Below are 13325 nucleotides of genomic sequence, written 5' to 3' on the forward strand. Positions count from 1 at the left end.
AGGGGGAAGAGAGAGAAAGAGGGGAAGTGCCACACACTTTTAAACGACCAGATCTTGTGGTAACTCAGTATCACAAGAATGGCACCAAAGGGGAAATCCACCCCCATGAACCAATCATCTCTCACTAGGACCCACCAACATTGAGGATTACAATTTGACATGAAATTTGGGCAGGGACAAAGGCCCAAACCATATCAGCATGGTAATGAGTTTCATTCTATAGAAAGATAGTACATTAGTTTTTAGGGCTGCCATAACCAGTGATCACAAATGGGTAGCTCAAAACAACAGATATTTCTTCTTTCCCAGCTCAGGAGGTAAGAAGTCCAAAACCAAGATGTCAGCAGGGTTGGTTCCTTCTGGAAGCTCTCATGTTCCATGCTTCTCTCCCAGCTTCTGGTGGCTCCTGCAATCCTTGGTGTTTCTTGGCTTGTAGCCTCATCACTCCAGTCTCCACTTCCATCTTCACATGGCATTCTCCTTCATCATGTGTCCTTTTCTATTTTTTTTTTTTTGAGATGGAGTCTTGCTCTGTTGCCCAAGCTGGAGTGCAGTGGCTCAATCTCAGCTCACTGCAACCTCCGCCTCCTGGGTTCAAGCGATTCTCCTGCCTCAACCTCCCGAGTAGCTGGGATTACAGGCGCCCACCACCTCGCCTGGCTAATTTTTGTATTTTTAGTAGAGACTGGGTCTCACCATGCTGGCCAGACTGGTCTCGAACTCCTGACCTCAAGTGATTCACCCGCTTCAGCCTCCTAAAGTGCTGGGACTACAAGCGTGAGCCACTGCACCTGGCCTTATCCTCTCCTTTTCTTGTAAAGACACCAGCCATCAGACTTAGGACCTAATTTAGTATGACTTTTCTTGACTAATTACATCTGCAAAGGTAATATATAAGGTCCCATTCTGGGTGGATGTGAGTTTCAGAGGGTCACTATTCAACCCACTCCAGATCATAGAGGTGAGAGTGGTAGTGGGAACCTAGGAGACCAGTCGGAAGGCCAGCCCCACAGAGGGGAAATGGGTCATGGATGCAGCAGTGGAACAGTGACCCACTGTCATACCAAGGACTTTGCGTGGACCCCTTCCCAGAAAGAAGGGGGTCATAATGACACAGTGAGTCCCATTAGAAGGGACCTCAAAGATCAAATTGGGCCAGGCACGGGGGCTCATGCCTGTAATCCCAGCACTTTGAGAGGCCGAGGCAGGAGGATCACTTGAGGCCAAGAGTTTAAGACTAGCCTAGGCAATATAGCAAGACCTAGTCTCCACAAAAAAATTTAAATAATTAGCCAGGCATCTGGTGTGTGCCTATGGTCCTAGCTACTCAAGATACTGAGGCGGGAGGATCACTTGAGCCCAGGAGTTCCAGGCTGCAGTGAACTGTGATGGCACCACTGCCCTCCAGCCTGGGCAGCAGAGCAAGACTCCATTCCTTTAAAAAAATCAAATTGCTCACTTTTCCTTTTCACTGATAAAAGTGGTCATGGACACTATTAAGTGGTGAAACTAGCATTTTACAATTAGATAATCTGTCTTGAGGATCCCTTTATAGTCTTAACATTGTTTAATGCATACTGACTCTTTGTAGGAAGGTTTAGTTTAGGCCTTCAAGAGCTGAGAAGCTTATTGGCAGAGCCCGTAATTGTCTTAATAGACAGCATTTATTAAGCACACACTAAATGCCAGGTACTATGCGAGGTACCTAGAATTCCTTAGCTGTAATTCTCATACCTCTAAAAAGAAAGGCAATATTATGAATGTCTCCTTTCTACAGATGAGGAAATTGATGCATGAGGAGGTTCTAACTTGCCCAGAGTCACACAGTGATGATGCTGACCTGCAATTTAGGGCCATGCAATGCCAAAGGAAGTTTTTCAAACAAACAAAAACTATTGAGAAAAGAATAGAGGATGAAGGGCAGAGGGCTATGAATATTTCAATTCAAGAGGCCCCAATTTATCTTGATCCCAAAGAAGAAGTCTTCATTTATCCTAGCTTAGGATAAAGAACCAGCTCTGGAAGCCTGCATGACAAACTGGGGTCACCCTCTTAGTTCATGGGGTGCTTAAAAGGAGATGCACCCAGGACCCAGATGGGCATCCTCCTGCTGAAACAGGGAACTGGGATCCAACTTAATTAATCTTCTTCTCACTGCCAACATTTCCCTTGCCCTCCCATCTGTTCTTTTCTCCAGGGATTAAGGGACCTTTACAGTTCCAGCTCATTCAGAATAAAGTTCCTTCAAATGAGTGGCCAATTTCTTTTTTTTCCCTTTGAGCCTGACATGCAGAGCCAGCTGTTGACTTAGGAAACTCTGCCAACAGCGCCTGTCGGGTGCAGACCTCATCTGGTGTCTGCTTGGGATTTTCCTTTTAATTATAATTATACTTCAAAGGGAATCTGGAACTTGCAGAGCCAAAGATCAAAGCCTCAAGAGGGGCTATGTTCTCCCTAACAGTCCCCAACAGGGCTCTGAAGACAGGGGGAAGGGAAGGATGTAGGTGATGCCATCAGCCTGGCTAACCTCAGCCCTCCCACATCGCACCCTGTGTTCATGTGGCTGCCACCGGGCATCCAGCTTAGCCAACTGGTCCCCTCAGTGTGGCTAGAGTAGGAAATTACCTATAGGGTATGATCTGAGGATGGAGCAGCATAGTCCACACTAAAACATACCCCTACACACCAAAACTTGCTACTTGCCTAAGATTGCACCATTTGCCAAGCATCCTTTTAGATTAAGTATCGTGCACTCCATGCTCTCCATTTTCAAGGTGAAAATGCTACTAAGCTAGCGATGCCATGTGTCACTCCCACCTTAGTATGAATTAGCCTACAGGTTGGTTTCCATAGTTCAGAGCAGCATGAGGATATTTAGCACTGGGTGGAGGAGGATGATTGGTGGAGAAGAGTAATATTTCAATATCGCTGAAAGGGGAAAGAAATGAAGGAAACCAAAATGTATTAAGCACCTACTGTATGATAGTCTTTTACATACGTGATATTATTTGTTTTCTTAGCAACTCTCTAAAGTTAGCATTATCACCCGCATTTTGTAGTTGTCTCTCCCCTCCCAGTTGAGTTTAATCCAGTGGTTCTCAGACTTTAATAGCCATAGGAATGCCTGAAAGTGGAGATTCCTTGGTCCACACCAGAGGTTCTAATTCACCTGATCAGAATGTAGTCCATGAATTTGCAGGTGTAATAAACTCCCAAGTGATGCTGCTGGCATTGGTTCATGGACCACAGCTTGAGCAGCACTGGTCTTGGCTGGTCATAGCTGTCTTATTCGCTTAGCCAACAACTGGTTCAAATGATGGGCATCCTGGAGCCCATTTGGGCCAATGGGTAGGGGAAAGAAGCCTTGACCCTGGTTGCTGCCAGAAGCCACTTTACAACCATGAGGGGAAGATGTCTAAGGATGAGGCTAATTCTGTGGGCAATTGACTCTGTGCAAGAGCTCAGTGACATGACAGACCTTCAAAGTCAACCCTGAAATCCCAAATCCTACTCTGTACTACTTCTTACATAGAGTAATAAATTTCCTTATGTGTAAGCAAGAGTGAGTGGAGTTTCCTGTTACTTTTGGCTCAAAGACACTATCAACATTCTCAGATGAAGAAAGAGGGGCTTGGTCCAAGGCCCATGGTCACAGAGCTGGTTACCCAGGTCTGTGTGATGCCAAGTGTCCTTCCAATTTATCACACTGTCTGAGTGGTTTTCTCTCCCAATACCTGATGTGACTCCCCATCTACTTTGGCACAAGCATTTGAGACCAGACCCATCTAATCTCCTACCAACAAGAGGTTCAGGATCCCATTCATCCATCCAACTGTCCATCCATCTGTCCATCTATCCATCCTTTCATTCATCAAGCATTTATCCAGCACTTGCCGCGTATCAAATCCTGTACTCAAGGCTGGGGATCTACTGCAAGACAAGGCGTAATCTTAGCCCCGAAGGAGCTCAGATCTAGAGGAAGAGACAGCCCCACAATCTCAGCATCTCTTTCTACATTCAAGACACGGGCATTGAGATCAGCCTATGGATGTCCAGATGTCCAGTTGTTGTGGGTTTCTAAGGTGTTGGCAGATAATAAAAGCTTAGTCTTCTTTTGTTTGACTCAGATAGATTTATCCACTTTTGGAAGGTTGAATTTATTTTAACATCAGTAAAGCAATTCAAGTATCCTCAATAATGGATATCATATAAATATTCAACCATCACATTTCTCTGTTTATAAAGCATCAAAGCGCACAGCACATTGTAAAGCTGCTAATTAATTCTTGTAACGCCCTGGTGTCATGAGCAAAAGGCAGATAATAACCCTATTTTACCAGTGGGACCAATGGCCGCTGTAATTCAGCAACTAGCCTGTGGTCATGTGGCAGATCACCTGCATTTTATACCTTCATTAACAGCACAGTTTATTAATTGTAACAATTACATTAACCATTAACATTTATTGAGAGCCCCCATAAACCTGGCTCTGTCCTGAGAACTTTATACACATATCACCTCATTGATTCTCCATCATAAGCCTATGAAATAGGCTCTGTGATTATTCTCACCTTGCACACAGGGAAACTGAGGCTCAAAGAGTAATCTTATCTGCCAAAGACCTGGCTGGTGAACTCAGGTCTGTATAACTCCAAATCCCATACCCTGCCCTTTGACTTACTGCACCTGCTGGGTGACATGTTGGGAGGAGAGGATCATGTATTCTTCCCTTCCTTTGCTGTGTGACATTAGGGAAATTCTCCAGCTTCTCTGAGTCTTGGATTGCACATCTGTTGGTGAAGCAGAGAGAGTACAAGCTTTAGAGCCAACGTGCAGTTTGTGTTTGAACCCCACCTCTGTTCCTTACTCATGTAACTCTGGAAATTAACCTCTCTGGACCTCTGTTTTCTCTTCTGTAAAACAGAGATAATGGCAGCCCTATCCCACAAAATATACTGCAAGGGTAAATGGAATTAACATGTGTAAAACTAAGTGGGTAGCACATAGTATGCACTTAGTAAGACACTTAGTAGGTAAATGGCAGCTGTTTTTAGTGTGTCTGTCATGTGATGGAGGTGTCGTGTTGGGTAATCTCTCAATGCTGATGATCTCTGATAATTTTTAGATGAAAGATCTCCCATGGATTTTGGTTTCGCCACAGGGAACTAGTGTAACTCTCCAGGGGTGTAGTTTGGGGTTATCTCAACAAAAATATTTGCAATATGCTAACAAAATTATGGTCAAATCAAGATCCTGCTAGTTGCAAATGATAGAAAACCCCAATTCAATGTGGCCTACACAAAAGAGAAAACTGTCTTCAAACATTATCTCCAGATACATACTCTTCTTTCTTCTGTGTTGCCTTCATTCTCAGGCAGGCTTTACCAAGTTGATGGCCAAGATAGTCACCAAGAGCTCTAGGCTGACATTCTTCCATGGGAGCAACCCCAGCTGAAAGAGATCTCTTTCCCAAGAGCAGCAGCAAATGGCCTGAGACTAAATACTTTGGTCTTTCTTTGGGTCTCAGACTCATAAAAAACTAAGATCCCCCCTGAAGCCAGGGAGGTGGAATATTCTGACTGACTGGCCTGCATCCAGTGTTCACCTCTGAAGCCACATGGATGGAAGGTGAGATAGGAAGGCTCCCCTGGGGAGTTGATTGGCGCGTCTATGCCTTAGAGGAGACTAGGACAGTCTAGCTGCCAGTCTGCAGATTTCCTGGGCTTGGAGTCTAAGAGCATAACATAGAGCTTTAATCACCAAGCTGCAAATTTCCTGGGCTTGGAGTCTAAGAGCATAACATTGGGCTTTAATCACATAGCTACAAATTGGTGTCCCACTCCCAATCACAGTGGCCTGGGGAGAGTCCCAGCAGCCATGATCAAATTCCTCAGCCCATCTTCCCCCTGTGCCCTCAGCATAAAATCTCAGATCCCAGCTGTTGTCACATTCATGATTTGGCCCTTCCTGTAGCTCCCTGGTTCCTCACCCCTCCCCTCCACCAACCCTATTGGGATGCTCCAGCTGGACTGAGCCACGTTCACTATCAAGCTCTCACTCACCTCCATCCCAATCTTTGCAAATGCTGTCCCCTCTGCCTGGCACATCTTCCTCCTTCCTCTTCTTTTATTTATTTTTTCAACTGAAAAATGAAAAATTGTATATATTTATGGCATACAACATGATGTTTTGATGTATGTATACATTGGGGGATGACTGAATCAAGCTAATTAACATATCCATCACCTCACATACTAATCATTTCTCATCCTTCAGAACTCTACTCAGACTTAGAAGTCATTTCGTTTAGGCCGGGCATGGTGGCTCATGCCTAGAATCCCAGCACTTTGGGAGGCCGAGGTGGGCGGATCACTTGAGGTCAGGAGTTCGAGAACAGCCTGACCAACATGGCGAAACTCCGTCTCTACTAAAAATACAAAAAAGTTAGCTGGGCATGGTTGCACATGCCTGTAATATCAGTTACTTGGGAGGCTGAGGCAGGAGAGTCACTTGAACCCGGGAGGCTGAGGTTGCCGTGAGCCGAGATCACCCCACTGCACTCCAGGCTGGATGACAGAGTAAGATTCTGCCTCCAAAAACAATGTCATTTTGTTTATCCTTCTGACTGTCCCTCTACCCTTGCTGGGTCAGTTGTGCGCTCACACCCCCAGCTCCCTCACTCCCACCACAGCTACATCATATGGTATCGTAACTGCTTTATTGTCTGCCTACCTCCCCCTCACCACCCTGCCGTCAGTGAGACTCTGAGAGGGAGTTTTGGGGTGGGTGCGTGTTTCCTAGCTCTTAGCTGGGACCCCCAGAGGGGATCAGGAAGACCTTTCTGAATGGAGAAATATCTGGACAGTGAGGATGATTTATTGACAAGTCCACAGGTCAGAAGAGCAAGGAGCAAGGCACCAAGTATGAGCCGGACTTGAGAAGGTCCTGGTTAGTTGCCAAGAGACCCCAACAGGGATGAGGACAGGGAGGTCTCTTGGAGGTTAGGCAGATAGGGCACTCTTGAATCTCAGCTCTAGATAAGATCTTAACCCAGCTCCAGAACAATAAGAGATCTAGAAGGTTGTGCCCAACAGTGCCCCTTAGAGACAAAGATCCTCACCTCTCCCTCCCCCAAGGCACATGGAGATGGTTTGAAAGAAATCTTTGCAGTTCCCACAAAAAGCTTGTGCTCTGCAAACAAAACTGCTCCCTCACCTACCTTTGTGGCATTTGGCTCGCCTCCTTCTAATTTGCATGATGAACCTGCTTGGGTCTCTGATTAGCCCCAGGAAAGCATGAAAATGAGCATTTGACATCATCAAGGGCATCCACACCTGCACCTCTTTGGAGAAAGGGGCTCCTCTATTCAGGCTTTCACGTTTGAAAATAATAAGCAAGTTCAGCTCATTTCTCCACCCCAGGCTGCAAACTGCAGTCTTCTGTCTCCGCGCACACCCCCAGGAACCGTGTTTGCTAACGATGAAGAGGAAGGTATTTTGCTTTTCAAACAAGCCTGAACCCCAATTAGTTTCTCAGAGACTTGATCCTCATTGGTGGCAACTGTGGTTTCTCATCCAGTGTTGTTATTGATTTGGTCAGAAGTAATTAAGGAGATAATTCTTACTCAATTACATTTCCCTGAATTTCCTGAGGTTGCTAACTCTGTTCCCCGGCTGTATTTTCTTTTCCAAATTAATTTTGTCTTGACTCTGAAATGAGCATGGATATGACAAGGCTTGTTGTGCTTGTTGATTTTCGCAGGAACAAAGCAGGGCTCTGTATTTTAATGCCAACTAGGGCTGTCAAACTCGCTTAGTTTTTAGAAAATTAATGTAAAGCATACACAGATTTTAAGATATATATATATGTCATCAAAAATCTTCTACTGTAAAGCAGGAATCTCTCTTCCCTGCCCTCTTCTCATCCTTGATGGCATACCTCAGGGCAGCCACGTCTAACACTTTTTGCTACTTCTTCCAATGACCTGTGCCTCTAAATTATATGTTACCTGTGCTTCTTAGTTTATGCATTTAAGACTTGAATAATTTTCTGCTGCGAAAGATGAGGATCTAGTTCCTGCATCCCCACACCCCTCCCCACCCCTAACTCCCATCCCTCCAAAAGTAGCCTTACCTTTAGCTCCCCTAGTGGTTAATTCTGTAATTTAAAAATACAGATGAGGGCAGGTGTGGTGGCTCACGCCTGTAATCCCAGCACTTCGGGAGGCCAAGCTGGGCGGATCACCTGAGATTGGGAGTTCAAGACCAGCCTGACCAACATGGAGAAACTCCATCTCTACTAAAAATACAAAATTAGCTGGGAGTGGTGGCACATGCCTGTAATCCCAACTACTCAGGAGGCTGAGGCAGGAGAATCACTTGAACCAGGGAGGTGGAGATTGTGGTGAGCAGAGATTGTGCCACTGCACTCCAACCTGGGCAACAAGAGGGAAACTGTCTCAAAACAAACAGAATATATATACACATACACACACACACACACACACACACACAACACACATATACACGCATCTCTCTCTATATACACACACACACACATATATAGAAAGAGAGAGAGAGAGAGAGATGATACATTTGTGCTTCTTGCCTCATCCACCCTACAGAGGGTCTTTGACTCCTTACTTTGTGGAAGAGATGAGGGTCTCATCAGCTCTCCTTGCGTCTTAACTACTATTTTTACATTGTCAAGATCAATAGCATTCACATGCCATACCCATAATTCAGTTTCCCAGGCTTTGTCTCTGAGTTGTCTAAAAGTTGAAAAATCAACAGATATTGAAGTTTTATTTTCTACCCTTCATCCACTCACTGAACAAATAACTGCCAAGAAGCCACTCGTTGTTTGGCATTGTGCCTGAAACCAAAAACGCAATGTGACAAGGTCATACTCCTCGCATACATTGCAATGCTAGAATCCAGAGGAGAGAGAAAACACAGAATTTACAATGTAAGAGGAATAGCTGCTTAAATCAGTGGTTTTGAATATGTTTAAAATATTAATACAAAACGTAATAAAAAGGTAAGCTCAATATAGCAAAAAATAAAAATAAAAAGTTTTTAAATTGGAGCGGCTTGGTTTTCTTTCTACTTCATAAATATAAGCCAAGTCTTGGTGCTCCAGCCTCACCCACTTACCTACATACCCCCATTGATCCTCAGGCTGAAGCCGGAGCGCCAGAGGATACAATACACTAGAGTTTCTATACTTCCTCCAGGGACTGAGAGATGGTGACAGGCATCATGGTTGCATTTTGGTTTCATGCTTATAGAGCTCCTTCATCAGCAGTGAGTCTTTACAGCATTCAATGTTCATAACACATTGGCTGGAAATACCACTTTAAGGACAGCTGAGGACAAATATCTTCTCATCATGACAGGTGCCAGAACAGTCACCATGATGCCAGTGGGGTGAGCAGAGAACACCGAGGGGACATCCAGGGCCATCGAGGGGTACATTCTGACTGCCCTTGGCATGAATGTCCCATCCAGGTGGGGTGTGTGTACGTAAGTGGAGCATGACAACACCAGAAGCCAGGTGACCAAGTTCAGTGGGAAAATTAAAATTATAAGATGATGTATCTGGTCAGGCACTGTGGCTCACACCTATAATCCCAACACTTTGGGAAGCCAAGGCAGGACGATTACTTGAGGCTAGGAGTTCAACACTAGCCTCGGCAATATAGGGACAACTCACCTCTACAAAAAAGAAAGAAAGAAAAAAATTTAATTAGCCAGGCATGGTGGCACATGCCTTGGTCCCAGCTACTTGGGAGGCTCAGGAAGGAGGATCACTTGAGCCCAAGAGCTCGAGACTGCAGTGAGCCATGATTGTGCCACTGCACTCCAGTGTGGGTGACAGAGCAAGACCCTGTCTCAAAAATAAATTAATTAATTACTAAAAATATGTTGTATCTATCCAAGCAGTATCCAAGCACACATGCATGCATATGTACCAATTAAGAAAGCCCCAGATTGTTCTTCTACTTGCTTACTTTGCAAACGACCCCGTACTTGTTTTACTTAATGATCACCATTGGGTTCATTTCCTGACTCTGTAGTTATATGCAGTCACTCTGCCCCTCCATGCCTTGGTAGTGATTTTTTTTTTAACCTATACAATGGGCACTTGAGAAGGTGTATTTCTTATGGTCTTGCCCAAACTAACAGTTAGCAAATGGCAGAGCTGGGATTTAAAACCAAATCTGTCTGAATCTAAAGTCTGTGCTTTTCAGTACTACAATCTACTGTCTCCTGTGGTAGTTCAGTTATGGAATGATCTTGTTGACAACCAAGTCATGCCCAGGCCGTGGACAAAAAATTAAATTAAATTAAAAATAAGAAGGTTTTCTATGCTTTATTTTATTAAAAATGAAAAGGTGTTTTTTAAATGCATATGAAAGCCAGGTAATAGCTCACACCCTGAAACAGACCAATGCGTTTTTCTTGCCAATAGGGGAGACTGATACAGTCAAAGAAGTGCTATTAATTTTGTGACTAGCCCCTAAAGAGAAAGTAGATGAGTTTATGTAACCCAAATCATCAACTGTTTCTTGTGGGGAGTTTATTACTGTATAGCTGTATTTCAGTTACATATTTCCATGTGACAAATTACTCTAAACCTTAGCAGCCTAAGGCAACAAACATTGATTATCTCACAATCTCTGTGGGTCGGGGATCTAGGCACAGCATAACTGGGAGCCTCTGGTTCAGGATCTCCTGAGGCCACAATGAAGATGGCAGCTGGGCCTACAGTTATTTCAAGACTCAACAGGGAGATGGCTCACTCCTGAGCTCACACACTTGGCTACTGGCTGGTATCAAGTGCTTTCTGGCTGTAGGGTAGAGATGCATTAGGTTGGCGCAAACGTAATTGTGGTTTCTGCCATTTAAAAGTAACAGCGAGAACCGCAATGATGGTGGACCTCTCCCAAACAGAAGCTCACAACTTGGAAGCTGTTTTTTACCCAGATCAAGAGCAGGTGCCCAAGACAGAAGCCATGTTTATCCTGTAACCTCATCTCAGAAGGGACATTGCATCACTTTTGCCATATTCTAGTCATTAGAAGTGAGTTACTGCTCAGCCCAACCTCCAGGGGAGGGGATTACACAAGGGTGTGAGTACCAGGAGGCGGGGATCCTGGCAGGTATCTTAGAGGCGGCCTACCACAGACTCCGGTGTAGGGGAAAGCCAAACCTAGATCCTGATCCTCACCAACCTAGGTGCTGGGTGCCCCAGGAACTCCAGGAGAAATAAAAACAGAGCACTTATCTTGGCAACCTCAGCACTCTTGACAATTTGGAGCTGCTACAGCTTTGTGGGGGAAGGACTGTCCCATACGTTGTAGGATGTTTAGCAGCATCATGGGCATCTACTTACTAGACGCACCCTCCCCGACCCGAGCAAGTTGTGACAGCCTAAAAGAACTTCAATAACACCTTGGAAAGTTGCCTGGTTATCTACTGAAGGTCTCCCTTGCAGTGAAGAAGAGGAGGCATTGCAGCCACCAGGCAGCAGCAAGCCCTTAACGAATGACATCTTTGTTGTCCCCAAAATGTGCTCCAGCCCTCACACCAACAAACAATTAAGAAATGCAAAAAGACAAATGATTTGACATTTTGCAAACAGAAGACTGTGATTTCACTCAATATCCATTTTCTTGTGTTCTAATAAAACTTTATTCACAGAAACAGGCAGGCTTTTCTGTATCTTCTTGGTCCTCTGTGTTCCTTGACAATTTTCCCCTGTGTCAGTCTTTGGCCATTTAATCTTCATAATCTTAGTATCCTCTTCTCCCCTCCTCCTTCCATGGCCCCCCTCTCTGTCTCTTTCTGTCCCTGTCTGCCTGCCTCTTTCTGTGTGTCTCCTCATTCTTTCTCTCTCTCTGCCCCCTTTCCCCACCTCCCTCTCTGACAGGTAATTCAACACTCCTTACCTTAACTTCCAATTCCATCCTCTTCTCAGAGCTCCAATCCATGCGTTCATGACAGGCTCTTAGCCACCATTCTTGTTTCCAGATTCAGCCCCAAAGAATCAAGAGTTTGGCATCCGCCTGCTCCAGCTTCCCTATAGTCCCACGATACTCAATACCCTGACACTCTCCAAGATACATTGTTATGTGAGGGGAAATCAGGGCACAAACAATGCTGCCATGTGTATTTGTGTGAAAGGTAGATGCCTGGTGACATCAGGAAAACCTTCATCACCACACCCCAAAACACACACACAAACACACACATCCCCTACTCTGCATTCCAACCATTCCAGCTCCTTCCGGTTCCTTCTGTCTGAAACACCTATAGAGCAGAAAAAGTAAAACCCTTTACCTCACCCATCACAAGGGTCTTGGATGACATCCCCATAACAAAATACATATTAATCAGAGAAAAGCATAACAATTTTTTTTGAGACAGAGTCTCACTCTGTCATTCAGGCTGGAGCGCAGTGGCATGATCTCGACTCACGGCAGCCTCCACCTCCTGGGTTCAAGTGATTCTCCTGCCTCAGTCTCCCGAGTAGCTGGGACTACAGGGGCACGTCACTCCACTACACTCAGCTAATTTTTGTATTTTTTAAATAGAGACAGGGTTTTGCCATGTTGGCCAGGCTGGCCTCAAGTGATCCGCCCACCTCAGCCTCCGAAAGTGCTGAGATTGTAGGCGTGAGCCACTGCGCCCAGCCAAATTTATTTTTTTAACCAAAGTTTTACATAACATGGGAGCCTTCAGAAATGGAGACCCAAAGACCTAGGGAAAATTGTGTTTTTATGCTAAGTCTGATGAGTAGAGTGGATAGTGGTAGAGAAACATGATTGGACAAAAAGGGGTGTGATCTAAAGGTAGTAAACCTAAGGGGAGGTGCACATAGGAAGGCCTGTTTGTTCACATTCTTTTCTGTATCTCTGTAAGACATTTTCCCCCAGGTATGGGACCAGAAACGTGTCACACAGAACCATCAGGGTGGAAGGGAGAAGGCCACACAGTAGCCTTTCTAGGCTTTATGGCTTGCTTTGGGAGAGCGAAGTTCTAGTTTCTATGAGCCGTGTTGGGGGTGAGAAGTCCCGTTCATGTTCTGAACCTGGGAGGCGGAGGCTGCAGTGAGCCGAGATCATGCCACTGCACTCCAGCCTGGGCGACAAAGCGAGACTCTATCTTAAAAAAAAAAAAAAAGTTATGCTTTTCTCCCATTAATATGTCTTTTGTTATGGGGATGTCATCCAAGACCCTTGTGATGGGTGAGGTGAAAGGTTTTACTTTTTCTGCCCTATAGGTGTTTCAGACAGAAGGAACCAGAAGGAGCTTGTTCTC

At 45.0% G+C, this 13325-nt stretch overlaps 1 protein-coding gene and 1 long non-coding RNA gene across 7 annotated transcripts in view; one reads left to right on the forward strand and one right to left on the reverse strand.

Annotated features, from left to right (window-relative positions):
* Nucleotides 1-13325, forward strand: part of CCDC60 (coiled-coil domain containing 60) — a 205289-nt gene that overhangs the window by 59233 nt on the left and 132731 nt on the right. The window lies entirely within an intron of this gene.
* LOC119623777 (uncharacterized) overlaps nt 1-13325 on the reverse strand; it is a 213796-nt gene that overhangs the window by 7741 nt on the left and 192730 nt on the right. For 3 of the 4 annotated variants that reach the window (XR_005239825.2, XR_012094602.1, XR_012094603.1), the window contains 2 exons: nt 6063-6142; nt 4682-4790 (listed from right to left, as the gene is read on the reverse strand). This is a non-coding gene — a long non-coding RNA (uncharacterized lncRNA). The remainder of the gene's footprint in view (nt 1-4681; nt 4791-6062; nt 6143-13325) is intronic. The other variant, XR_005239827.2, reaches the window with a different exon arrangement.

This window comes from Chlorocebus sabaeus, chromosome 11 (genome assembly GCF_047675955.1).
Source record: "Chlorocebus sabaeus isolate Y175 chromosome 11, mChlSab1.0.hap1, whole genome shotgun sequence".
In the NCBI taxonomy this organism is placed as follows: domain Eukaryota; kingdom Metazoa; phylum Chordata; class Mammalia; order Primates; family Cercopithecidae; genus Chlorocebus; species Chlorocebus sabaeus.